At 37.3% G+C, this 27,524-nt stretch overlaps 1 protein-coding gene and 1 long non-coding RNA gene across 4 annotated transcripts in view; both read left to right on the top strand.

Annotated features, from left to right (window-relative positions):
* ANKRD28 (ankyrin repeat domain 28) overlaps positions 1-27,524 on the top strand; it is a 94,973-nt gene that overhangs the window by 8,694 nt on the left and 58,755 nt on the right. The gene's annotated exons all lie outside the window — the stretch shown is intronic.
* LOC123033840 lies at positions 3,169-13,025 on the top strand. The gene is made up of 2 exons (XR_006416655.1): positions 3,169-10,262; positions 10,425-13,025. It is a non-coding gene; the product is annotated as an uncharacterized LOC123033840 (long non-coding RNA).

The following is a 27,524-nucleotide window of genomic DNA, read 5'->3' as shown; positions in this document are numbered from 1 at the left end:
TACCCATACCTCTGCAGAAAAAGTGTCAATTTCACTTTAATTTGACAGCAAAACATCAATTTCATCTCAGATATTCTGTTTCAAATAGAAATTTAAACAAATAGTTCCTGGAGCTCTGGTAATAAACCTTAAACATTTATAGCATGAATACAACTAAAGGTTTTACACATATCTGCACAACTGTCTTACTGTGTATTCTGAAAAAATAAGGAACTGCCAAATGCAACTGGTTTGATTTTTAAACACTTTCATACCTATAACTAAGTCAGACATCAGTCTTGGCTATGAGAAACAGATGTTTATATAGCATCTAGTATACCACACTCCCAGACTATTGCTAGTATTAGAAACTTGCAGCCAAAGAATTGCTAGTTCAAGTCAGTATCAAAATTCAGCTCGAACTGCACTGTTTCTTTTTCTTAAGTTTGCAAGCTTACTGTATTACAGAAATTTCAAGATTTAAACCTAGTAACACTATCTTATTTAGCTCCCTTGCTTGCTTGAGATTTTCTTCTTTCTTGTATTACATCTCTGGGTTATTGAATGGCCTTAAATGGACTTGGTTCATTCCTACTTTCTTCTTAGTTCCTTCTTTTCTTCTGTTCCATGTCTCCATCATTCCTATTGTTTCCACAGGCATCTTTTTTACTTCAATGCTTTTGTTGCATTTCTTAGTCACATGGTCTCTTATCCATCCTTTCTAGAACTTTCTCTCCTGTATAGTATACAGACTTTGTGCTGTGAAGTTCCTCAAAGTCTTCAGTGTTAGTTCCATGTCTCCTTTGCTCTTTTCCTGAACTCGCCATCTCCACCTACTTTTTCTTTAGGTTCTCCTTCTCATCCCATTGCCGTACACAAGTGATTTTGTATCCTTGCCTGTAGACAGGAAAACAAGAAGCATCTCCTTTTTTGATGTTTTAATAGCAACTAAACTGACAGTTTCCCACAGAACAATGGGCTAGAAATTCAGTTCCCTAAACAACTAAACATTCTATGCCACCACAGCAATTGATTTTGGAGGGTTCACTGCTGTGTAATACAATACAGATTATTTCATTTCGCCATAATCTTGGTGTCCCTATTTTACTTAACGAAAGGCAGGGTATCTGAATAATGTGTATGTATGTACATATATGGGGGTGACAAACAAGCAGGTGCTAGAGCATATTAAACCAGACGTGTCCCTGATTGGCAAGATCACAAAGCTATTTTGGCCATGTCATGTATTCAGGGTCATTAGAAAAAGATATAATGCTTGGAAGGCTCAGCGGCAAGAGAAAACCTGGTCACCAAAGGTGGTTAGACTCCATCAAAGAGGATGTGGGACAGAGCATAATTCAGCTGAAAGAGGTGGCATGGGATCACTTATAGTTGGACATAACTGAACAGTTGAACAACATCCAGAATAATGTCTCAGCCTTAGAATCTACAGAAATATTGATGATGATGATGATGATGATGATGTATCTGATCATGTACCTAGCATATGGTTTTGCCACTGAAGAATACTGCATCTTACTGCTTTCTACTGACTTGGCATGTCGCTGCTTGTCTTTTGCAATACATTCACTTCCACAGACCACTCTTCTTTTTCTTCTTCCTTCCGTCAAATTCCTTCTCATCCAAATTCTATTCTTTGTTGGTTCCAGTCTAGAGATGGAAAGACTTTGGCAGGGTGATAACTGGGACTAGGGGGCGAGGAATTCTTTTGAAGAACTTTTTAAGGCAAGATTTTAAAATACTGCTTAGCTGTTTTCAAGCACATGGTTTCTAATAACTAAGACATAGACAATCTATAATACTGGGGGATTGTAAAATGTAAGTTGTCAAATTGTTTTGGTAGCTTTCTCAATGTTCTTCTGCATGTGAAAGAGACTTTACTATGTTTCTTAAAATGGGTACATTATAGTGTTGCACAGTTTGAAAGTTCAGACTCAAACTATTGATCTTTTACTAATCAGAATAGAATAGTATTTTTCAAAGATTTCTTTATTGTTGAAATTCCACATCAGTTTCATTAAAAATTGAAACTGCTTACTTTTCTAAGTCATGAGCAGACAAAAGGTAGAATAGGATGTACTGGTAGACCATTGGGTGATCTACTGAGATTAGTAAGGGTTTCTGACTTTCAACTGTTTCACAGCAGCAACAAAAATAAGGCTTTCTCTCTCTGTGAAATTAGTACCCTAAAATGAAGAAAGTCAGTAGTAGATTTTTGTGTTTGTTTTGGTACTGGAAAAGGCCATCCAGTTCCTTAAGTTGAAGTGCATTATCTCTGCCCTTCCCTATTTTTCATCTGGCTTTGGCTGGTGAAGCATATTGGTCAGGTGAAAAAACAGATTCTGCAAGGTTGAAGTCTGCCTATCACTGCTCTAGCTTATGTCCCATGTTCTGTGCAATGTGACTTTGATTTAAATCAAATTGATTTAAATCACTAGTCAAAAGACTAGATTTAAATCATGGTTTTCTTCATAATTTGCATGCGTGCCTGCTGTACTTGTAGGTAGAGAAATGTCATTAAAATATTCCCAAACCAAGTATCTTTTATGGCCTGCTGCCAGTATAGGTTTTCTCTTCCAGGGAAGGAATAATATGACAAACATACACAAAAAGTTTCACTTTCATTTTTACTGCTTCCCTCTCCCTCATCACACTAGGCTTCTTGTGCAGATCTATTCCAGTTCCAACAATCTTCTTCTATTCATTGAATTTTTTGAAACTCAGCACTTAAGAAGTAAGGGATTGAATCTGTTTACATAGATTTGCAAAGGAACAATAGGATTAAGGACTTTTTTTCAATTGTCTATGTTTATTTTATAACATTTTTTCTGCAAAGAAGGGGCATATGATCTCTAGAGACACAAATTCACAGTTTTGAGAACTGTAAAACCAAGCATCTGTGATAATATCTTCTAGCTAGAAAAATTGCCCAATAATCTTACAGATCTTCTGGAAGAGCATGACATTGTGAATGGATTAATGAAATTCATTTACCAAACAATTTAAACACTGCATATACAGCCTCATGCTACATAATTAAAAACACATCCTTATTTCATGATAAACAACTTTTGGACTATTATGTATCTGAAATAGAAAACTATTTTTAGATAGATTTTTCCTCAAAAGCACTTTATTAAAAAAATCCACTTTAAATAAATCTGATTTAAATAAATCAATTTTTAATTATTTTTAAATAATTGATTTTTATTCACCCTGGTTCTGTGTCAAACTTTTAAATATATGAAACCTCTGAGAAATGCTATCTGGAGATATCAGTTGGTACAATCAGTATGCAGGTAATCCCCAACGTGCTCCTTTTTGTCTGACTGGGGGGGCTGTAAAGACTCTGAACCTGTGGCTACAATTAGTGAAAGATTGTATGCTTTTCTTTGTTTCCATCTTTATGGTGTCTTATGAAGAAAGAGTATGTGTTCTTATCACTACTGCTAATTTTGTTTTATTTTGCTACTTTCTTATTGAACTTGTTTATTTGTGGATGTTTTGTTTTTACTATTGGTATAAGATAGTGTGTAATTAATGTGCTTCATTGTGTTTTACTATATTTGCTTATGATTGTTTTGTTCCAGATTCCTTTGGTGCATAAGGAAATATGTTTTTATATAAGAGAAAAATGGGGACTAGAGCTTCTTAGCCAATTCTGATCTCTGCTTGGCTAAAAATCCCTATAATATAAATACTGATGGGAGCTGTTGCTGAAGAGTAAACTACATTCTTGTTTAGCATGGAATTAGAAGTTTATCATAATGTGAAGCAGCAGTTTATTTCCATATGTCAAGCTTTCATACATCAGAAGTATGTTGAGACAAATTCCATTTTGCTTGACAGTAAATCCATATAAATTAGATTGGCTTCTTGAGAATATAGACTGGGTAGACCCAGTCAGAATCAGGCATATGATGTAGCAGTTTTGTGATTGCTTCATCACCTTTTAGTTCAGCCTAGTCTTACTTGCCTCCATAAGGGCGACAAAAATGTTTTTGATAGTGGTGTTAATAGAAATAGGGTCAACTCAATATGGCGGAGCAATTGTATGGCCACTTCACTTTGTGTTTTCATAGAGTTACCAATTTTTCATTCTCAGTCTGTGCTGGTTAATCATATAAAATGCACTGAGTGCACTTAGTGAGAACATGAAGTGCATAGACGTTATTCCTCTAGCTCTTAAAACCATTAAAGAATAGGCCCTTCTCCTGCTAGCTACCTACCTCAGTTCATTTGGTGGGGGCGCCCAAGAAAAGGATTGCTACGGATTATTTTTGTGCCTGCACAGGAGAAGATGACGCTTTAGGTAGATGTTAAGAAATACAGGGGATAGGTTGGAAGACATTGAAACCCACAGTGCCTTATTTTCTCCTCTCTTGAACATGCCTATTGTGTGACACATGATTTGCCTAGTTAGCATTGTCACTTCTCATGAACTCGGCAAGGTATATTTGAAATCACACCAGATCCCTACAACAAGCTAGACGTCCTTTGGTGGTTTCAAAGCCACCTGTGCTATGCACCTGTTTGGGTTTGGATGACACAAGAAGCTGCATGCTGTTAGTGTAATTAGGCAAATAGTGTGAAATGTAAGCAGCATGCAGGGAACTGGGAAAAGAAGCTACTATGGCTTCTTTTGTCCTGTGATTTTGCAGACCTGGCCTTTATGTCTGAACTTGGGCAACTGTGATTTATTTTTAAAGTATTCAGTTTGAGCAAACCTGGATTAGACCTTTGTTTCAGATGCTGCTTTGATAACTAACCACAGTTAAGATCAGTGACAGTTTAATGTTTTGATGTTATTCAGAAATGAAAACAGAAGCTTTCAGTCTTCTCGCTGTGTATGCATGAGAATATAAAAGGAGATGAAATATTAAACCATAGACTGAATTGAGCCACTGTGCCTTTAATATTTTTTGTACTGAGAGATCATTACAAGGATGGAATAAGACCATGAACTCCTTTAAAAAGGTGTAATGACATGTCTCCTGTACTGTTTTTAAACATTTTAAGATCTATTTTTGATCTCTCTAACAGAACACCTGTTCTCAAGTATTATTAGGATATGTACCATTACTTCTAAAATACAGAATGGTTTCGTATGCTGTTTTGCTGGTAGTATTTTTAACTGTTTGGATTTTCCATCACCAAGGACTTGGTTCATTCTTCACCAGAGATCATAATTTTTTGCTACTTGGATAAGTTGTTTTTAAGGTTGTGTTTGTGTGCTTCCTTCTCATCTCCCTCCCCTTTCTGCACATCAGAAGGGGATAGTAGAAACTTTCATGCCCAGTTTTTAAAAAGCACTGTGAAGGCCAAACTTGGCAAACTGGTGTTTGTTTAAACAGTGGTTTCAAAAGCAAGGTTTGCTGTCATGAAGCATAGCATAATAACCACAATTTCTTTAGTTTTGACATCTTGTGCATGAAAGAAGAGAGGCAGTGTAGGTGTTTCACTACCTAATCCTTAGTTGATGGTAGAATTCAAGCTAATAGCAAAACAAGATTTAATAGCTATTAGTACCTTTAAGTCTTCCACATTGTTATGGTTCATACATCTATTAATAATTATTTCTTACCTCAGTCATCATGAAGGCTGTTTCTTATAGCTACCATGCAATGTCAGGCTATGCATAGTACTTTTCAAGCTGTTCAGTCTCATGTCTACCTCTTGGTATCCCTATTAAACTTTTCACAATGATTTAATGTAATTGATAAGTGAATATACTAGAATCAGTGGTTGCACTGTTTTGATAAACTTTTTTTCCCCTAGCCAAGACAAGTGGATAACAACAATTTGCATGAATAGGTAGCAAAACTAGGAATGAATTGTAAGAACAAACATGCTGCCGATGCGTAGTGTTTAATTGTGGTTTGATTATGCAACAAGGGATCAGATTTTAATAGCTGTACAGGACGGGAACCCCAAAAGTCAGGTAGTGAGATAGGTTCCAGCTGTGTGTGCATGTGTGTGCTTATGTTTGCATGCTTATGTATGTGTGCTAAATTGACAGTGGCACGACTAAATATTAAAAACTATTGACTGTGATACCACAACAGTAATTCTATTTCTTCTCCTTCTCAAGGCATTTTTGCTTACTATGACTATTTTACCCCCAGGGGCCTGAACTAGCCAAGGTGCCTCAGGTTCAAGAAAAATGGAAGAAAAGAAACCACCTGTGTCAAAGATGATATATAGTTTATGGAATACAATGATGAAATATGGATGCAGGGCATAAAGAAGCCAAAGAATGCTTATGCTTTCCTTTATCTATGCTGATATTGGTTCCCTGAATAGGCCAGGGGATTCTCCATGTGCCTCCAAATTTGCCTGGGTGAGTGAAGTGTCAATTCCTCTCCCCGAGCCAAGGACAAAAGACAGTGTCTCTTGCCATGGATTTTGTAAAGGTCCTCTCTTCTACTGTTGTAAGTCTATCAATACGCAAGCTGTAACCCATCCCACCCATTTTCCTGAGACAAAGAGGGCATGACGTTTCTTCATTAAGGTAAACCATTTTGTTCTCACAGCAAAAGCGTCCCTTATTTCCAGAAAAGTTGGGAAAGGCACCTTCAAGGCATCTTCCTAACAAGCTGAAAGACATAGGGCTTGACTTGTCTTTAACAAACAACCTTGGCTTTTGAACAGTGGGAAGGTTCACTAAACTGCCCGTTGAACCTTAATAACCTTGCCTTTCTTCTGTATTTCCCTTATAGTACAAGACCAAGTGGGGAAAGTTAACTTTTATTTACAGTAAATGTTTCCTTTAAAAGAAAGTATGATCATAGTGGTTTGTAAGAAAATGTCTTAAAAGAACTGTCCTAAATAAAATGTCCCTGACCCGACTGGTTTTCACAACTGTTGTCCTCTTTCAAACATAACATATCTTGGCAAAGTGCTCAAGCACATAGTGTGGCCTGAGTCCAGGTATTCTTGGATGAATGATTATTTAGATGTGTTTCAATCTGGCTTTCTGCCAGTTCTGAGTCTGAAACCCTGCTGAATGACCTTGGCATGAAAATGGACAAGGGGTTGAAACTATGCTTTTTTCTCCTGGAGTGCTATCTCCTTTTTCAACTTGTGATCTTTGGGAGATGACAGAAATTCTATACTAGGATTTAGATGTTCTAGAGTGAATAAGGATAGAAAAATTGAAGGTTAATCCAGACAAGATACAAATACTATACCTTGAAGGTTCTTGTGATCTAGGAATAGGTGTTCAGCCTGTTTCTGCTGGAGTCATGATCTCAGTTTGATACTCCTGGATCCAGGTCAGGTTTGGCTGTTGCATGAACTGCTTACTTTCCTTAAGAAGTTGGACCTGCCTCAGTTGTCAAAATTCTAGTTGCTTCCCAATTGGTTAATTATAATACTTTTCATGTGGGATTAATTTTGAAAAGGGTTCTCAAATTTCAATTGAACTATAATTTAAATACAAGGATACTGTTTAGAGTGGGTAGATAAAAACAGTAATTTTATACTAGCTGCCACTGGTTACTAATTTGTTCCCAAGGTCACTTTAATGTGCTAATTATGCCTGCTAAAATTTTAAATGGTTTGGGACTTGAGTCCCTAATGAATTGTCTGCACTTATATTAATTGTCCTGACATTTGAGATTATCTTTAGAGATGCATTGTGCCCACTGTCTCAACTAAGGTGAATAGTGTACAAGGGACAGGGCCTTTTCATAATGGTGCCAGTACTCTAGATTTCTCTGCCAAAGAAAGTCTGGCTGTTGCTTGTCTTTTGATGAACAGCTAAGATGCACTTCTTTATGTAGGCTTTTTCAAGTAAGTTTTGGTAATGTTTTTATAGATTTTTTTAAAACTTTCAGACTAATTTATTTTATCATCTTTCTGTTTTATATTGTTAGCCACCTTGAATATTTTTGTTTACCATCATAATGTTGTCATATTAAACATCAGTCTTATTAGTCTTAGTAGTTAGGGTATATGCACTGCAATACAGTTGACAATTTAATTGTTAGCCCTTCCTGGCTTGTGTCCCTAATAGAAATGGGTATTTCAATCCATATAGAAGATTGCTGCAAGAGACAAGGCCTTCTCACTTGTCACCCCACTTAAGGAATGCCCTCCCCAAAGGGGTTTCCTGGCACCTGCATTGCTATCCTTTTGGTACCATGGAAAGATCTCCAAAATTCCATTTTGGAAACCCTAGTTCTCTCCTTAGTTTGGAGTCTACATTGAGCAGGAAGTTTGGACCTAATGACCTCATTGGCTCCTTTCAGCAGTACTATTCTATGATACTAAATTTTTATGACTGTTTTATTTATTCCTTTGCTAATAGTTTTGTACTTTTATTCATTCTATACTTTCTAGCATTTTAGGGATATTGATGTGTACATTGTATTAGGTTCATGGGGCATGTGGGTGGAGAATACATCATCATACAGATGGCTTGGGGGGCGGGGATATAAATTCCTGACTTGCCATTCCGTGGAAGCTTCAAGACCTGAAAAAGTTGTGCACTCTGGTGCTTTTTATGCTATTCAGAGGCATGTTTATTTTATTTATTTATTTATTTAGGAGGCTTCTATGCCGCCCCATTCGCCGATGTTTACTTAGAAGCTGTGGTTGTGAAGTCCCCTGACACTGAATAATGTTTGACTAATGAAGTATACAGCTGCAGTAGGTTGGCTGTCTGTAATGCTTCAGCGATAAAATATCCTCAGAACTAAACAGTACCTGGTGAAAAGCTTGTAATCCTAGAAAAATGCAAATTGGTTTCTACTGGTATTGATACTTCTGTTTTATTTGTGAGGGAAAGAAACAATTAGGTAAATTTTACTAATGTTCATAATTTGACAACTGATTCCACAACATACTAGATTCTAGTACAGTATTTCATTAGTATCTGACAAAAATCTTTGAGAATATTCTGTATTCATCCAAATGTCTAGCGCAGTCATCTTGGTTCTCTATACATTGCATGGCAGCAATGTAACCATTCTTGTCATTTGTATAATCCTCATTAATATAATCTCTGAGTTGTCAGTCACTTATATGAGCCTCTGTTCCAGCTGATCATATATCAGTGCCCTTGCCCTAGAAGTACTCCTACTGTTTGTAAGCCTAGTAGCAAGCATGTTTTGCTCTAAGTATCTATAATATCTGCTTTATAATATATTAACCCATAAACCCTATAATAACCATAATATGCTTAAAAGCATGGGTGAAAGATTCCCCCAAATATATTTTGCAAGTTGATAATATCTATGTAAGTCTCATGTTTAAATTATGTGGATTTTTTTTCAAGTCTACAGTCTGTTTACAGAAAGTTTTTGTCTTTCACTGTGCTATTCTAAAGCTTTCACTTATACATAATAGTTCAATTTTCATTCTTCTTCCCAAATGAAATCTATTTGACACTGCAGTATCCATGCATCTACAGTTAAGTGCACATGTCTAATAGAAATTAGCGGGACTTAATTGTGATCAACGCTAGCTGAAATAAGACTCTTTCTTCTATCATTTTGACATAGCTAAATTTTGGAAAGAATGGAAAGAAATAAAGTTGAATCATTTTTATGATGTAAAATGAAAAGCTGCTATGATGGGCACGATAAGGAAGTATTTATATTATGTATTTCTGCTTCATTCATTCATATTTTAATATGAATGAAGTTACAGGAGATTCCTATGTTGAGTGGGGTGCTAGTGCAGCTCTTTCATGGGGCCAAATTTCCTAAAATAATTTTTCTTAAAAATTCAACAAATCTATAGATAAACTGACATTTACTCAATTGTGCAACTGTGTTAGGAATTGTAAAATGTTTGACTTTTCTTAAACTGTTAATAATGAATCTCTTGGGAAATGGTGAGTGTCCTGATAAAATTCTGGCACATCTTACGTAGCAAAAATAAAGAAATTTTATTTCAGCTTATGAAATATCAGAGTGATACACACCACTGTCATTTTTATATATTTAATGCCCCAAAATGTTTTCGAGATATATATATCTGTAAGAATGTGCACAGTATCACACTATTGAATTGCTTTTGCACCAAGGGCAAGCAAATCCTAGCTTGTAAACTAAGATTGCAAATAATGCAAGCCTCTTGGGGTACTACCATTGTCACAAGAGAAGGAAGAATGTTTAAGCTTTTTCTTTGCTTTTGGGCTTCCTCTTCTTGCTATATATGTGGAAGATCTGTTTCTGTCTTCTTGACAAGGCATCACAGGATTGGGAGCAGGTATAAAACAACAAAAAGGAGCTGAAAGTAAACTTACTTGAAAGGTAAGAGTTTAAATTTATCTGAATTCAGAAAGTTGAACCATATTTAAATTGTATTACTTTATCTTCACAACCTTTATGTAAATTTAATTCCAATTAATCTAATGCTTTCAAGCCACCCAACCCCACCACCATGACTTAGTGTTTTATCTTTATTTCCCTCAGCAAAATGATGAGACCAGCATCTAGCATATGGACACATTTTCACACTGCAAGTTCTTCTGAGGGGAAAGAAGCATTTCCAGCTAATACTGGGATGTCAAAAGATATCTTTGTGTTATGTAAGAAGTGAACTGTAGGTGGAAAAAAACCATGAATCTGAGTGAGGAGGACCATGCAGAAGTGTAAGCAGGCTTTCCCGTTGTTCTCATTCCAGAAATCCTCTTTCTGTTCCTTCTATGACACCAGCATCATCATAAAGAGCTTTTCCATCAGCAAGGTGCATCTTCAAGTAAACAAACATTAAAAAGAACCACATCCCCCCACTCATCCAAAACCCCCCTAAGTATATTCACTTACAGACAAGTTGACACCTGAAGATGAGAAAAAAAATATGCAAGCTCTTGCATGAGCAATGTATTCTTTTGGAATCCCATTGTTAATAATGGAAAACACCTACTGACAAGAAGTTTTTAGATTACTAAGGGGATCACACATTTTTGTGAGCAGACATTCTTTGAGGTATCTTCCTTTACAGTCAATGTGGATGCATAATGGAATCTGCAAGGAAGTTTTGATGATGCATTGTGTCTTGCAATACATATGGATGGATGATCAGATGCGAAAGGGAAAGGAATCATAACTGTTGTGATACCACATCAGCCTGTTTATTTTCAGATGCTTTGAAATGGGAGAATAGACATGCTGCAGAGTAAAATGTGTAAAGTCCTACATGAGGATGGTAAAGTATTAGTTTTGTGGACTTAAAATACAAGATATGAAAATAGCATTCGATAAGTATCCACATACTATTGCAATTGAATATGTATGCCATGGACTAAATTTGTTTCTTCATGATATCATGAAGTTTAACTGTACACCCTCTAAAAGATCTATATATGAGCAAAAGTTATAAAGCACATTAAAGTTGTATTGTAGTGGCATTCTTCAAGAAGAAGCAAGAAGAAATAAATGCAATGGATTGAATAATGAAACTGAAGCTCTGTAATGCAACTTCATGGAGCAGAATGGTGCTCTTTGAAACTTTACCCCCCCCCCAAAAAAAACCTGTACTGAGTGGCCAAGGTCTTGTACTTTGTACAAATAGATTAGTCTGATTATAAGGAGAAGGTGGTGAGGTAGAGATGGGTAGATGAGCTGGCAGTTTTAAGGTTACCTAGTGAAGATTCTCAAGCAGGGTGTGAGAACTATTCTGCCTTGGGAAAAGGAAGAAGCATTTCAAAGCTGGGTAGGGAGATGGTGGAGAAAGAATTCCTTAACCCTGTCAGGGAATGGCAGGTGAAACAAATGGACCAATTTATGAATGTATGATTTTTCCACCATCTAATCCTTAAGCAGCAGGAACTACCCTGATGGTGGAATTAGATGCTTTTCTGAAAGGGGGGGCAAGAGGGGAAGTTTCAGTTTGTATTCAGTTCTTCGCATAGACTGATGCTTCTCCCGCATCTCAGGGAGAATGCTGCTTTGATTTGTATTTATTTATGCTCTGTTAAGCTTTAATAAAAGGACTACACTTCTGAACTCTCATCTGAGTCTGTGGGAAAGCAGAGGAATGAGGGAGAGACCTGCTCATCAAGAAACAATGGTAGCTGAAGATCTTGAAATACCCAGGAGTGGTAGGAACATTATAATTGATTAGGATGACTTATGAATTCAACTGCAGAACTCCTTGAAGCTCCTAAAACCAGTTTCTTCAGCAGTTATTGCAAGAGAATCAAGAACTGCATTTTGGTTGAAAATTCCTACCAAATGGCCAAGGTACAAACTGTTTTTGAAAATTCAAGTCTGTTTCCATTTACAAGTACCAAAGAAACTAAAGTGAAAGATTATATTAAGAAACATGAAGAATGCTGTTGTAATTAAATTCATGCTGCTGGATTCAAGATTCAAAGACAGAAATTTAAATGAGGCTGCATTTGAATTGATTACAAACAAGTAATGGTGTGAAGGTACTTTCAAATGTTGCAGGATACAGAACATCGTTATTTGGTCCAGGAATGCCAGTTTCTGAGATTCTGCCAAACGTTTTCCTCGTGCAACATGGAAGCAAGGCCTCTTTTGTTTTCTGCCTACTTCTTTTTCTTGCATCCTTCTTCAGATTCCTCCATCATCTTCATAATGCAAAGGAAATAAATCAAAATTTGACAGTACACTACATCAAGAAATAAACTATTGTGTGAAAGATTAGAAAGCTTGTTTCAATCTGGGCAAATCCTCAGGTTTTAGCAATCTATAATGAGGACAAAAATGTATACATAGAAGTAGAAAGTGAAACTGATAGTTATCCCTCAAAAATTAGACTGATTAAATTTTATGGGTATTCATATAATTTTGATTAGACCTCATTCCCATCCCTCCTAGATTATTTCCTGTCCTTTTTATGGGATATGTGCTACATGTCTGCTTGGTGCGGTGGGAGAGAGAACCAGAGGAGACATAATTTTCTTTATAATAATTACAAAGTTGAAAAATATAATAATTCTTCATAATTTATGATTTTTCTAATATATAACCTATGTCACATGATTGGTTGTGCTATCTCAGCCCAGAGAACTATGAATAAACCCAGCAGTATTTGTTTTGTTTTGTTTTGTTTTGTTTTTTTTTGCCCCACATCATTGATAATATAGCTAATGCTTATTGTAACCCTATGTTTTAGCAATGCCCAATAGTTGGCTTTTTCAAGGTTGAGGTTATTATATGGATAAACTTCACATTGCCACACTTTTTAATGTTTCTTCTCAAGTGGCTTTGCCAACAGCCATATTTCTTCAGTTGGCAAATGCACAGGGCACCGCCCTTGGGTGATGCTGAAGGGTGGTGGCACAGGGCATCATCTGTTTGGCACCAGTTTGATGTGGGTTCAGGCACCAGGACCTTTGGTGGGGTCAAGGATAATTATAGGAATGTATTTTTTTTATTATTTGCTTTATTTATGTATTGTTTATCTTACTGTATTTTATTGTAAACTGCCCAGAGAGCCTTGTTGGCTAAGGGGCAATAAATAAATGTAGTAAATAAAATAAGTGATCTACAGTTAGCACAAATGGATTCTCTGTGCCCTTTGAACAACTAAAAAACTCTGATATGAGAACATTGCTAAGATAAACCTTCACTTCCTGAATGGAATGAATTGACATAACTTTTAACTTTTGAATGGGTGGGATAAAGAAACAAACTGGAAATGATTTCTTACATGGAATTTGGTCTGCTTTGTTGAAGTTTCTGTATACTGCTTGGAAAGTTTTATTTTCATATATACAATATGCATTCATTGAAATTTATATATTCAAATCATCATAGCTGTAACTTCCTTTTTATTTTGTTTTGTTAAATTTTTACAATCTAAAAAGATGGGTACTAAGGAACCTACGTAACTGCAGTTACATAAGCTTTTAAAATGGAGGATTGGGATTGTCACAGACTGGGATGTGAATGGCAGGAAACAAGTCAGAGGCTCCAGAATCAGGGCAACAGAACTCAAGACAGTACAGAAACCAAAGTCCAATAGCAGTAAGTCCATTTCATAGTCAGATAATAGCTCATGGTCAGAAACTGGAAGTATGTATTAGGACAAGACAAAGATGCGGTGATGAACAAACCAGTGTAGCAGTTTGTAGCGGTTAAGAGCATGGGACTGGGACTCAAGCAATCTGGGTTCTAGTGCCTGCTCAGCCATGGAACCAACTGGGTGACTTTGAGCCAATTACAGCCTAACCTACCTCACAGGTTTATTGTTGTGGGGATAAAATTGAGAGCAGGAGGAGAATTGTATAAACCACTTTGAGCTCTTTGTAAGAAGAAAAGGCAGGATATTGATCTAATAAATAATAAGCCAAAGGTCAAGGACTGAGAAAACGGGTGCAGGTAGGCATGTAGAATAACTGGGCAGGGTTTGGGAGCAGTGAAGGTATGGCAGGCATGTTGTGAGTTAGCAACCAAGGGCAAGGAATGTGTTCCAGCAAGGGCCAGGCAAGATACAGGAGTTGGAACATGCTGCAGCTAACAAGAAAACCGGCAATACCAAGCAAGAAAAGTAAGGCAGGAAGCAAATGCAGCAAAGGTCAGGCAAGGTGCAGAAGCTGAGGTACATTGCAACTAGGAGGAAAATCTGCATTGTTGAAGTGAGACAGAAGGGCAGAAACAGGCAATATACAGGCACTACGGTAAACAAAGATCTGTGTTGCTGTGACAAGATTTTGGAGGAAACAGCTTACTTTTATATATCCCTTTCTCCAGGGCTCTCAGCTGGTACTCACCGGGTGACTGAGAGCTCCAGCAGGGCCTGGGAACAATCCTGTGAGTACTGAGGTGGTCATTCTGGTTCTGGCCAATAGATGGAGCCCCAGAATAGCACAGATCCTGAGAGAGTTAAGGGCACATAATGTATTATTATATTTACATGCCACCTTTTTCTTTCGAAGAAACTCAAGGCAGGTTACATTATTCTCCTCTCAATCTTACCCTCACAACAACAAGCCTGTGAGGTGAGTTGGGCTGAGAGTCTCTGAGTGGCTCAAAGTCATTCAGTGAACTCCATGGCTGAGTGGGAACCAGAACCCAGGTTGCCTGGGTCCCAGTCCTGCACTCTTAATCACTATGCATGTTTAAGTGTTCTAAATGAAGAATTAATGTAGCTCAAATGTAGCCTGTTATCTGAGCCACAGTTTCATAGGTTTGGGTCTCACACATCTAGTGATTACTTAAACAGAATTGTGTTTCTGTATTCCTTATCAAGAAAGTTTGTTTACATCCTAACCTTTTTTCGAGGAACTCAAAGCAGCTTACATAATCCTCTTCCTCATCTCAATTTTTATCCCTACAGACTCTTGTGAGACAGGTTAGGCTAAGTTATTTCTGGCCAAAAAGTTTCCTAAGTGACTTATAACAAATTCAAAAATACAAGTTACATTTCTTTTGTCGTCCATCAGATGCTAAAACAATATGCATGGAAAAGTATCTGCACGTGGATTTGTTATATAGGAAGTGTACAAGGCTTCTATATGGGAATCATAAGCTATCTAGAAATATGCCAGAACTTAATAAAAACAGCTTTTTACTTTCACCATTTTACTTGTGCAATAATAGTACTTTCACTAATAGGTTTTGCCCAGACATGATTTTTTTCCCCCGATAAAATTGAATTAACGGTTGGGTTTTATTTTGACAATGATTTTCGGAACCATTTAGAATATGAAGCTGGACAGCTGGAGCTTGCTTTTACATTGATCAGAAGCAAATTTATCTTTGTTTGGCACACTGATCTGATACCATACAGGTTGGAATTCAGCTCTCATTCAGCTCTAGGCATGGTAACAAATGGTCGAGAATCCTGGATTTGGAGAACAAAAATCCTGGTGGACACCAGATGTTTGTAAATCTTGACATGTATTTTAGGTATTCACATAAATGTCACATTTTTATATCAACCTTGCAGCTTTCTGTTTTAAAAATTAGGGCTTGCTTGTGGTGATTTTTACCTTTATCTGTTTTAAAGTCTATTAAATCCATGCTGTGAAAGTGATATCATTTCCTCTCTCATATTTGTGATTTCAAGATAAAAGTAAGGGAGGTGTATAAGTCATAGATTTATTTAAAGGCCAATCTAGGTTCTTTTGTAACTATACCATGTACAGGCAGCTCAACATTCTTTTTTCAATAAAGAATTTAAAACAGTGTTACTGATCAAATTCACAGACAATACTAAAAAGGGGGTGGTGGCCACAACTGAGCAGCAGGTGCTCCAAAGTATCTGGACAGACTATGGAAGTGGGCAGAGGACAACAGGATGGTGTTCAATGTGGATACGTGCAAGGTCTTGCACTTGCCATAGGAATGGGTGTCATAAGTATAGGTTAGGGGATAAGTGGCTGGAGAGCAGCACTTGTGAAAGGAATCTTGGGGTACTGGTCAACAGCAGGCTAAACATGAGTCAGCAGTGTGACATGGTGGTCAAGAGGGTGAATGCCGCCTTTGGATGCATAGCCAGAAGCATGGCTGCTAGATTAAGAGAGGTCCTACTGCCACTCTAAACTACTATGATGTGCCTGCAACTGGAGTATTGTGTTCAGTTCTGGGATCCACATTACAGGAACGATATAGCCAGGTTAGAGTCAGTGCAGTGTAAGGCCACAAGGATGGTCGCCAGTTTGCAGGGGAAGCTGTATGAGGCAAGACTGGGTCTTTTCAGCCTGGAGAAGAGGAAACTCCAAGGGGATCGGTTGGCAACATACAGGTATGTGAGGGGGTGTCATACAGAGGTGGGTGGAGCTGTTTTCCCCTGCAGAGGAGGGTAGGACACTTTCCAGTGGAGCAAAGCTCAGGGAACCAAAGTTCAATTTGGATGCCAGGAAATACTTCCTGACAGTTAGGACCCCTAGGGTTTGGAATGGGTTTCCATGGGAGTTGGTTGAAGCCCCATTGGTGAGGGCATTCAAGGATAGGCTGGGCACGGACATGGTAGGCCTGTCATGACTGGAGTTGGCTGGAGCTGGGGGTCAGATTAGATGACCTGGGAAACCCCTTCTGACTCACTCTGTTTCTCTGTTTCTGTTAGCTTTTCAGATTGGAAGTTGGTTAAGTCCTTATCTGAAAGGGTGTGTGCATTGGACCTGGAAGGAAAAGGGACTTGTGCAGTGCGATCTCTCACTCTTAAAATACATGAAAAGTGGTCACACCAGGACATCTTCTCAATCATTACAGGGAGCAGGACATGGAGTAATGGACTGAAGTTATAGGAAGCCAGATTCTGGCTTTCAATATCAGGAAGAACTGTGTATTAGATTAATATGGCAATGGAACCAATTATTTAGGGAAGTTGTGGGCTTTCCCCCACTGTTGCATTCAAGATGCAGCTGGACAGCATCTGGACAGCAGTGAGGAGGGGGTTGGATCTGGTGGCTCCACTGTCTCCTTTTAACTCTACTGTGCTATGATTCTATATTGGGTTGTGGAACCTCTTGTAATCCAAAGGCCAAAGTCTGTTTTGGAGATGCTCTCAAGGGGTGCATTTCGATGATGGGCAGAGCACAAAAAAGGGAAAGGGACAATATGTCAAAAACACCCACATATTTTGGTTAAAGTTTTTATAACCAGCTAAGCCTTAGGAGAGAGAATTCAACTTTCTAGGTCAAGGAAAAAGCTATACAAAAACTGAAAAAACTACCAAATATATCAATGGTTGGAAAAAAGGGTGAGTGGGCCCTTAGGAAAACTTGGAGGGTTCAGCCAGGATCTTAGGAAGGTCAGATTTGGCCCATTGTCCTGAGGTTTCATACTTTTGTCTGCAGAGTTTCTATTTCATAAAGCTAAACAAATATTTAAATTTTGTTCTTTATATTTTCATAAAATATTTTTAAAAAAATATACAGGTGAATCAATGACCTTTGTGTCATTCCATTCTTGTAGAACAAATTCTTACTAATACAAATGCTGCCCTGTGCCTTTTCACTAAATTGTTCTCTGCTCTTTTCTTCATTCTATTTAATTTTCTCTAAATGGAGTTTCCTAGTATCTGGTTGAGAGGAAAGTGCTGAGGATGAATGAGGCACGTACAGGCAGAGGAAAGACATGATCCTCTCCTCCTGTGCATGAAATCTACAAGTTCTTTTTCCTTCCCATTTAGGTAGATCATTAATCTTTCTGCCTTTAGTTTCAAATGCTCTTTTCCTTTTGTGTTGTGCCACCATGTGGCTTGACCATATACTACTGTTTTATAAATTGAACATCATTCAATTTATAGAATTTATTGAGCTGGCTTGGGAAAAATATTTATGTAGAAATGACTCATTTCTCTAGTTTCCTAAAATTTCTGAAAATACAATGATTGAATTTGTTAGCATATGTCATCATTCCCAGGAATGTGTGTAACAGAAATACTACTTCCTCATTGCTTCAAGCAGCTCTTTCCATTTAAAGATATGCTTTAACAAGGATTTTCCTTGGGTTAGTTTGTATAAGTTTACAGATTGGCACACTAGCCAAAAGATCTACCCAGAACATTCATCCTTGATCTTTGATAGGCTCCCCTTCTTCATGCCTCCTGAAACCTTGAGAATTTAGCTGGAATGAAATGACAGATACAGGCCTGTCTAAGTGAATGTTTCTTCTGGTCAGTTTTAAAATCATGAAGACGAGTGTGCATAAGGAGATGCAAGAATTCTTCTGTTTCTGGAATCATTTACATATTTTTAAGTGAAGATCTGTGCCATGGTTTCCCAAACCCCAACCTTGGCAATCCTTCTAAAACCAAACTCAGCCTTCACGACCCTTCTCAACCCAAAAATGTCCTATAGGCTTGGATCTTTTGTAGAGTGATTGCTGGAGATGGAAGGAAGGCAAAAGATGGAAAAGAACCTGGTACAGTGGCCCCAGATTATTGATTGAATAATAAGTTGCTGCTGAATCACAAGTTGTTGTTTAATGCAGACCCTGCACCATGGTTCAAATACGGGTTTTTAACTATGAACTACCCAGGAAGAGAGCCATGACTTGTGAACTCTGGGTTGATCATTGTTAATACACCATTGCTAAACCATAGTGCAGGATTCTCTCATAGCAACCCATGAATTAGTATCAGACCATATTCAGACTGAACTCATTGTTATGTGCAAACCAAGTCAAACTGATTTGGCTTGCTGGTGAGAGATGAAATTATACCAAAGCAGAATTTCCTTACCTTTCTTGTAGTACTTAACCCCCTTGCTCCTTACATGTTCTGTAATTGGCCTAACCAATTGGAGGGTGGGGAAGGGAGACAGAAAAATGAGAAGTTCATTTCTTCTGTCTTTTAAAAAAGGCACCTGCTTTGGTTAGTGGGGGAAAATAGGAACATTGATTTTTTTTTTTTTTTTTTGCATATAGTATATTTTCCTTAGATACCTTTTTTGAGACTTTTACCAAAGTTTAATAAATATTCTTTGGGAAGCCTTTAATCAAATTCTACAGCTTTTCTCTGTTTCCAGGGGAATTTCTAGTTTAACTATGTGCACTTTTGGTGCATTCATTTGCTGATTGCCTTGAATTTCAGGATTCTCTAGACATATTGTCAGAGAACAGTCATAATTTCTGTTATTAGAGTAAGCAATAATTAAAAGCAAAATTTATTGATTTTAAGATCAGATTTTTAAATATATTGGAGGAAATTGTTCTGTAGTAATTAGCAAGCAAAGCTGGGATGATTGGCCCTGTTGAAATAGGCTAAGTTATATTTAATCTTTACTCCAGGGGGCGGTAGTCTCCTTTCTATAGTAGCTTTTTTCATTTACTGGTAAAACTTGTTAAAATCATATGCTTTCAAACTTGGTTTATATTATGAATTTCACATGCTTTTCACCTATGTTTTACTGTGATCTTACTCTAGGTTGCTACTAGGATGTTGGGTTTATGTAGGTACAGGGAAAAACCCACTCATGGATTTTGTACAAACTTGGTTTTGATCTAAATTGAAACATTATTAAGGTGGAGTGTTTTGCTTTTTTTCTTTATGTTATGCTTTACCTTTTTCAAATAAGTGTATGTGAGTCTGAGCATTGCAGCTTGTAACTCAGAAATTAAACAGAAAAATCTTACTCTTTTTTCCCAGTAATTCGATGTATGCGGCAGGGCAGAAAGGGAGAAGGAATTCAGTGAAAGTGGTAGATTTTTAAGGCAAAGTGCTTTAAGTCAAGTTACAGGATGATTTAAACAATGATTTAAATAAACATGGAATTCAGATAATTTATAATATTAAGATTATCTGATTGTTGTAGCTAGCTATAGAACCTGTTTCTGACACCTGTAATTGTGCATACATAAAACATTCCATAGGTATGTGTATTTCTCACGCATGTGTGAACACACTCAGAGAGACAAATTTATACAGTCAGTTCCTGATCTTATCCAGTTAAACTAATTAATGGCATCATTCTTTTCTACAGAGTAAAGTCCTTAAACTTTTTCTGAAAATTCTGAATGTAAAAACACAAAAACTCCTTCTCTAAAGTTGAATCACTTATTTGAGGAAACTCCACAATCTGGTGATTACTGTATAAAAGGCCTTGCTCTTTAACTGGGTTTGCACAAGCAGGGAGAGAAAAGAAAGCCACAGTAAAATAATTATGAGCTCCTGGTATGGGATGCTGTGTTATCTGAACCTGTATCCAAAACCACCCAGGAACAAGTCATGGTGGTTTGAAGGAAGCTACACGCATCCCTTATGTTGCTGAATCTGGAGAACATGGCAACCTGGATTTGACATGGATAATTATGAAAAGGAGGTGGCATGGAACAGGAAGAAGAAATAAACTACCATGTTTGAGTGCGGCTTTATAAGCCTCAGAGGCTGCTAGCCTCACCCCTCTGTTTCCTCCTGGGCCTCTCTGGTCCTGCCTCCCTCCCTTTCTGCTGCTCCTGTCCCCCCCCCGCCCCCCCCGCCCAGCTCCTACCTTGCCTTTGCCTGCCCACCCTCTGCACACTCTCCCAGCCTCTGCTGCTCTGCCAACCAGTGTTACTGTGTTTTCATATAAAAAATATTTTATTTTGCTTAGTTGAATAGATCAAGGATTTGCATTTATGTATCATTTTGTTAAATATCTGCAGACTGTATATGTATTTAATAATATCTCTTCTTACCAATGAACACTTCATTACATTAGTTCCTCAGCAAACCAAATACATAGTTTGCTTTTCCAGTTGAAAATAAATGACTGAAAAAAATACACATTTTGACTTTTCAATGTTAAACCTTCTTGTATGTAAAATAGTGTACAACTTAAATTTGTTTCCTCAACTTGGTTTCATAATTTGTTTCTGTATGGCACCTTTGGGCCTTTGTTGAGACTGAGAGGACAATAGATGAAAAAAATCTTAATCATATTTAAACTACAGTAGGGTTTTTTCCCTAAAAGAACTCATCACTGGAGTGAAAAACAGGAAATAGCAGTTTTCCTTCAAGAGGCTTCCTATGTGAGTGCATCATGATTTTTAGTCATTCAAACCTCAGTTTTAGTCATTATTTAAAACCTATTACCATTTTGGAAGAACGCTTTGGAGGCTTCCCTTCCCTTTCACTTCCTCTCTTTGGTGATGCTTTGGAGGCCCTCCCTCTCCCCTGTTGCTTCATCTCTCCATGGTGATTTCCTGCAGTGGTTTAAAAAAATGAATAGGTTTTATGACTGTAAGTACAGGTTATTTATAACTTTGACGCTTGTAACTTGGGGACTCCCTATATTCCGTGAGAGAGTCATTAGGGTATATAGAACGTGTTTGTAAAATAGCTTGCTGAAAGTCAGGATAAGGAATTAGTAGTAGTAGATAAAGGGAGAGAAATTTTTGCTAGGTAGCTCATCCATTCAAAACAGTCCAGTAGAATTAGTGCAGGAACTGAGGTGTCTGCTAAGACCTTAATTTAGTTGTCTATATATTTTAAGTACTATTTGTTTTTGCTTTTTCAACATCAGTAACTCATTCTTTATCCTAGAGCAACAAACTTTAATCTTTCTAGACTCACTTTTAGCTACATTCTCAGGCCCACTTTAACTCCCCACCTTCCGGTATATGTGTCTTGTCTGATTTCTTCCTTCTCTCAGTTCTTCTATTGGTTGTTGAACAACAAGACCCCAAAGGGGAATAGTAGTGTTTGGGCAGGTATATCCCTTTCTAAATAAGAGATTAACTCAGCGGAATTGTGGAAGGCAAAATCTAAACTTTGCTATTATAATATTTTGTCTGATTCTTCTGAATAGGTGACTAGGGAAGAAAGCTGATTAAAACTTCTGTATGTATTTAGAACATGTTTTAGGCTGTCTTTAAGGGTAAAAGCTTTTCTAGTACAGCTTCCACAACATTAGATAAAATAGCTGTAGGTATTAATAAAAGCCGAGCTCAAAGCACATTAAAAAGAGCAGAATGTACACTAAATATATAATTATCTGTTCTATCAAAATAATTAGCATTTTAATTTTGATGCATATGGTGTATGTGGTCAGTTATTTTGAAAAGAAAACTGTACTGTTTCTTGACCTCCAACAACTTTCAAGTTACAGATTGAATTTATTTTCATTATTGAAATTTAGACCCTACCTGGGTAGTACATTTGTCCTTTATAATTTATTTAGGGAATAATCCTGTGCAAATTCAGACCATTTTTTTGTTTAATCAGACCACTAAAGGTACAATTCTATCCTTAGAAGTGGGATGCAGGTGGTGCAGTGGTTTTAAGTGCTGAGCTGCTGGGCTGGTTGATCGAAAGGTCGCCAGTCCAAATCTGCACAATGGGGTGAGTTCCTGTTGCTCCATCCCAGCTCCTGCCAACCTTGCAGTTTGAAAGCATAAAAATGCAAGTAGATAAAAAGGTACCACTTCAGTGGGAAGGTAAACAGCATTCCCTGCACTTTGGTGTTTAGTCATGCTGGCCACATGACCATGGAGACTGTCTACGGACAAACGCTGGCTCCCTTGGTTAGGAAACGAGATGAGCACCGCCCCCTAGAGTCAGACATGACTGGACTTTAATGTCAAGGGGAAACCTTTACCTTTTATACTTAGAAGTATTGGTAAAGAACAACAAAAACACAACTTCTGTGTCTAGCTGTTTTGTGGGCAGTGAATAATGGCATCTAATTTTTTTTCTGACCCTTTATTGTAAGAATATACATTATTACTGTCAGTGCTTTTTTTGCAAAAAAAAAAAAAAGTGCCGGTCACGTCGCGCGACCACACACAGACAGCGGAGTGTCCCAAGCCGAGAGAGCAGTGCCCTCACTATCTCACTATCAGATAGCAGACACAAAAGCAGCCTGCAGGCACTATGTTAATGATGTTTGCTGCTGATCTGCTGCACTTCAAAATCACTTCATAAAATCCATTGGAAAAAAAGGTGCCGGAGTGCCATTCTGGTGCGTTCGATGACAAAAAAAGCCCTGATTACTGTCATTGCAAGGGTCATATTTATCCTCTTCATACTTACCTATACTGGGATTCCCAGTCCTGCTTGATTTCCTGTTTGCTTCCAGAGTGTTATTCTGGAAAATCGTTCATCAGTTAGTAAAGGAGTAAATATTCTTTTGATGAATCTGAATCTCCCCAACTATTTTTAAATAAATAATGAGGCACCATTCAGCTGATTAACCTTGACCTTGGCAAGTTTTGCCAAGTCAGGTTGTGAAGATGAAGTGATGATAAGTTATTTATGCAGGAGTCAGGATTTTTTAACAAATGGTATCCATGGCAACTGTAACTCAATTCTTTCACATATGCTGTATGTCTGTTGCTAACTACTAGGAAAACAAATGCTATATGTGATGAAGGTGATTATTTCCTGCCATCTTAATGCATTTGAAATGTCATTCTTGATAAATGCATTAATTAGTGGATTCTGATTTAATCAGTAAGGTATTTTAATCTTAGAGGTCATATTCATGAAACACCACTAGGAAAACCCTTACCTGAGTCCCTGCTCCTTTTTTGTTTTCTTTTAGTTCAGATTCTTGTAAAACTTGCTAAGTTGGCAGCACTTGCTTATTTTGTGGTTGTCTTTTTACAGGGAGCTTTTTGTTACAAAGTCAGCAGTTGAGTTTTCATACTTTTTGTGATTTTAAAAAAATCTATATTACTGAACTTTCCCAGTGTTTGCTGGGAACAAAATGATGCAAATGTTCATACAGTTGAACAAGAGTGTATCAGAAATGCACAGAATGGAAGTAAGTGTTAGAAAATAGTGAGCAAAAGTAGAGCATAGTCACCTCTTTCCCCTTGGTTCTTGAAGGCAGAGCAAAGAATCCTGGAAATATTTCTGTGACTGTGATTCACTAATTTTAGCCACTCTACCAATGCCTTTCAGAATTTAATCCTAGTGCAATCCTAGATACGTCTAGGCAAAAATATGCTTTATTGATTTCGGTAGATCATACTCTCAATTACACACATATAGGATTTCAGCTTGTGATTTTGCTTGTGTATTGTCTTTAGGAAATTATTTTGCCACGTGTGTATTCTAAGAAATATGTTATTAGATTATCTTTAGTCTCTCATTTATTTGCTGCTACTTCATTGAATAACATTGCAAAACGCATTACTTTGTAAAAAGGCTGAAAGTGGAAATGCCCTGTGCTAGTATGATTCATTGCTGAGGATTTCAAATAGACGTAATTGGTGTGTTGTCCCCACCCTTCCACAGTCTAGAATAGTATGAATAATTTTCTTTAGCTTTACTGAAATAGTTTGAGCGGAAGTAGTGTGTATTCCTGTAACGTTGTGAAGTCCTGGTGGTATCCTCCCAAGTAGTGCTGATAATATATGGATGGAACTTTTGAAAGAATTTTCAAATGGCTTTAGTATGACTAGACAAACATTCTGTAACCTTAGCAACCAATTCTAACCATAAGTATTTTTTCTTTCTGCTTTCTGTTGCCACAGCACAATGTTTTGATAAATGGCTAAATACTTATATATTTTAATGCAAACAAACATTTTGTCATCCTAAAAAAACAACCTAGTATATCTAAAAATAGCTATTCTGTAATTCTTATAAAAACAATGCCTTAAATAGTTATTTTAAAAGTTGGGTTCATTTTTCTCTATTCAAGCCTAGGAATAGTTGGAGTCTAAAATCTAATAAAGCAAAAACTGATATTTCCAGTTTTAATCTTTGAAAATGAGACTTCCTGTCTCCTAAATGGGTAGAGGCTATCTGTGTGGGTGATCACACAGCCCTTTCCTGATTGTGGAGAGCAAAGTATTGAAATTGGTAGTCTCTATGTTGGCATGCATATGTTTTGTTTTTTTTAAAAAGAGTCGCTTCAGAAAATAGTAGATGGGTCTAAAATACTTTATTTTCCTAATTGGTAGGCTGCCTCCATGCCTCCTTTTATAGTTAGAAATATGTAGATATTATATTGTACTTGCTGCATATATCCAGGACACTACTTTTCTGTCTGTCTCATTCTAAAGAGCTGAGGGGACAAACTGCGGTTGTCATACTTGGAGTTATCCTTTATTAGGCTGTATATGAGAATGTAGCAGTTTTTTCAATCTTCCCTGAGGTGAAAATCCTGGAGATGTGTAGAGTACTGTTCTGCTAGCTTGAATGTTCATTGTGGCTCTGTTCATGGCTAAGCTCTTTGGCACTTAATTCTCTTGCTATATGAAATTTCATGCATATTGAGGAGTTGCTGGATATACAGTCATGCAGTTATATGCCCAAATCTTCACATCAGTGGATCTTTGGTGTTTACTGGTTGGCTCTGCCTCTTAACCTATAATGTAAATTTCATTTGATCCTCTGAGCTGTTCTGGAGTTCTACGTGTTAGCAGCCAGATGATGAACCTGCACTGCTTCTGGAACATCCTTTAGGTGGTGTGTGTGTGTGTTTGTTAGTCAGTCTTATGCATTCCTTCTGCTGCTCCTAGAAGGCAAAAGCTTCCTCACTAGTTGAGATTACAGTGGTTATGTTTTTGTAATATTTTTGTTTTGTAATACTTGTGCAACGTTATGTTGCTTATGTGTTCAACAAACCCAATGTGATGTTCATATTTTGATATCACAGACACAAGGTTGAATGAGCTTGAAGGGGCATTTCAAAATTGCTTAACTTGGCAAATTATACTTGAAGAATTTTAAACTGTCTTAATTGCAAAAAATGAAGAAAATGAGAACTCCCACATGACTAATTTTCTTCCACGATATTGCTTTCATCTAGGAAAACGTTTGTAGCCCAAGTATATGTTGTACAAGTAATGTATAAACTATGGCTGTGTTCAAATAATACAACAGGCTGTGAGTTTGTTTTTTTTTTTCTTATCATTGTTGGTCTCTCATGTGGTCTGAACCCAGTCGTGGTATTTCACCATGGTAAGTTTAGTCTTTAGAAACCATGAAAAGAAACAATGGCTTGCTCTGTGATTTTTTCTTTACCACAATGGTTTGTTGTGTTGTCTGTACTCAGAATCATGGTTCCCATAGTCCTAATATGCAGTTACCATAGAGTCCTTTGGAAAGAATGGCAACTGCTGGAGCAACTCCAGCCATTCAGTGTCTCTGTATGGCACAGTGAGGAAGAGGAAGGCCACCTAGGAAGTGAGTAATGCTCCTTGGGATTGAATTTCAGGCACAGTGGCAGATGGGATACATTCCAACAGTGGGAAGACTGAGTGGGGCGGTTGGAAATCATATTAAAACAGAAATCACTTAAACATCTGACAGGTAGATTATGGTAAAAACTGTGAACCATGTTAACCACACAGGGTGTCATGTGTTGCGTGAACACAGCCTATGTTTTTCATGGAAAGTCATCACTGTAGCTACTTACCTTATCCTCAGGGAGCCATGTGGCTAATAGGGTGATCTAGAAATCCAGTCAATCAGTCAATCAATAATACTATTTACTAGGCATGCTTTACTAAACTTTTGATTGGTAGAAAGTTGTTGGCACTTGTTCACATTCCAAACTTTTGTAGAGCATTTCATCTTTAAAATAACATTAAAATTTGTTGATGACATTTACTCTGGGGAAACATACTTTTATTTTAATAATAATTCCACAACTCACGACTTTCCAAAAGTCAAGTAGGGTCACTAACATTGAAAGGCACAGTATTTTCTCATTTTATTGGTTATGGATAATATCAGTTTTCAGTAAATACTTATTTTTATGTAAGTTTACTAAAAATGCATACAATTTAATTTCAGAAATACCACAGGATGAGGGGCAAGTGGCACATCACATGTTAACACAAGTAACAGCACTAACAATTTTAATGAGTCTTTGAAAATCTGCTTTGGCTGAAAGCCACACTTACTAATTCTCCATCTTTTGTTTCAGGGCTTCAGACAGCAACTGAAGGGGGCTTCCCTCTGTATCTTCCATAGTTTTGAATGTGGTTGCTTTTACAGACATGTTTTAAATGCTGTGTAGAGGAGTAGAGACTCCTTAAAAGGGGTGATTTGGAGAGGAGAAATAAAAGGGAACACATGATATTGTATTCCCTTCCTACGTCTCTGCTTCAAATTCCTCTTCCCAACATGGATTTTAATTTCTTAAGGCAAAATTGAACCCATGAAACACTGCTGCTGTTTATGTGTTACAAGTAATAAGTATTTATTACTAC

Source organism: Varanus komodoensis, unplaced genomic scaffold, assembly GCF_004798865.1.
Source record: "Varanus komodoensis strain SLA01 unplaced genomic scaffold, ASM479886v1 scaffold68, whole genome shotgun sequence".
Taxonomy (NCBI): Eukaryota; Metazoa; Chordata; class Lepidosauria; order Squamata; family Varanidae; genus Varanus; species Varanus komodoensis.
This window is presented reverse-complemented; position numbering and strand designations above follow the sequence as displayed.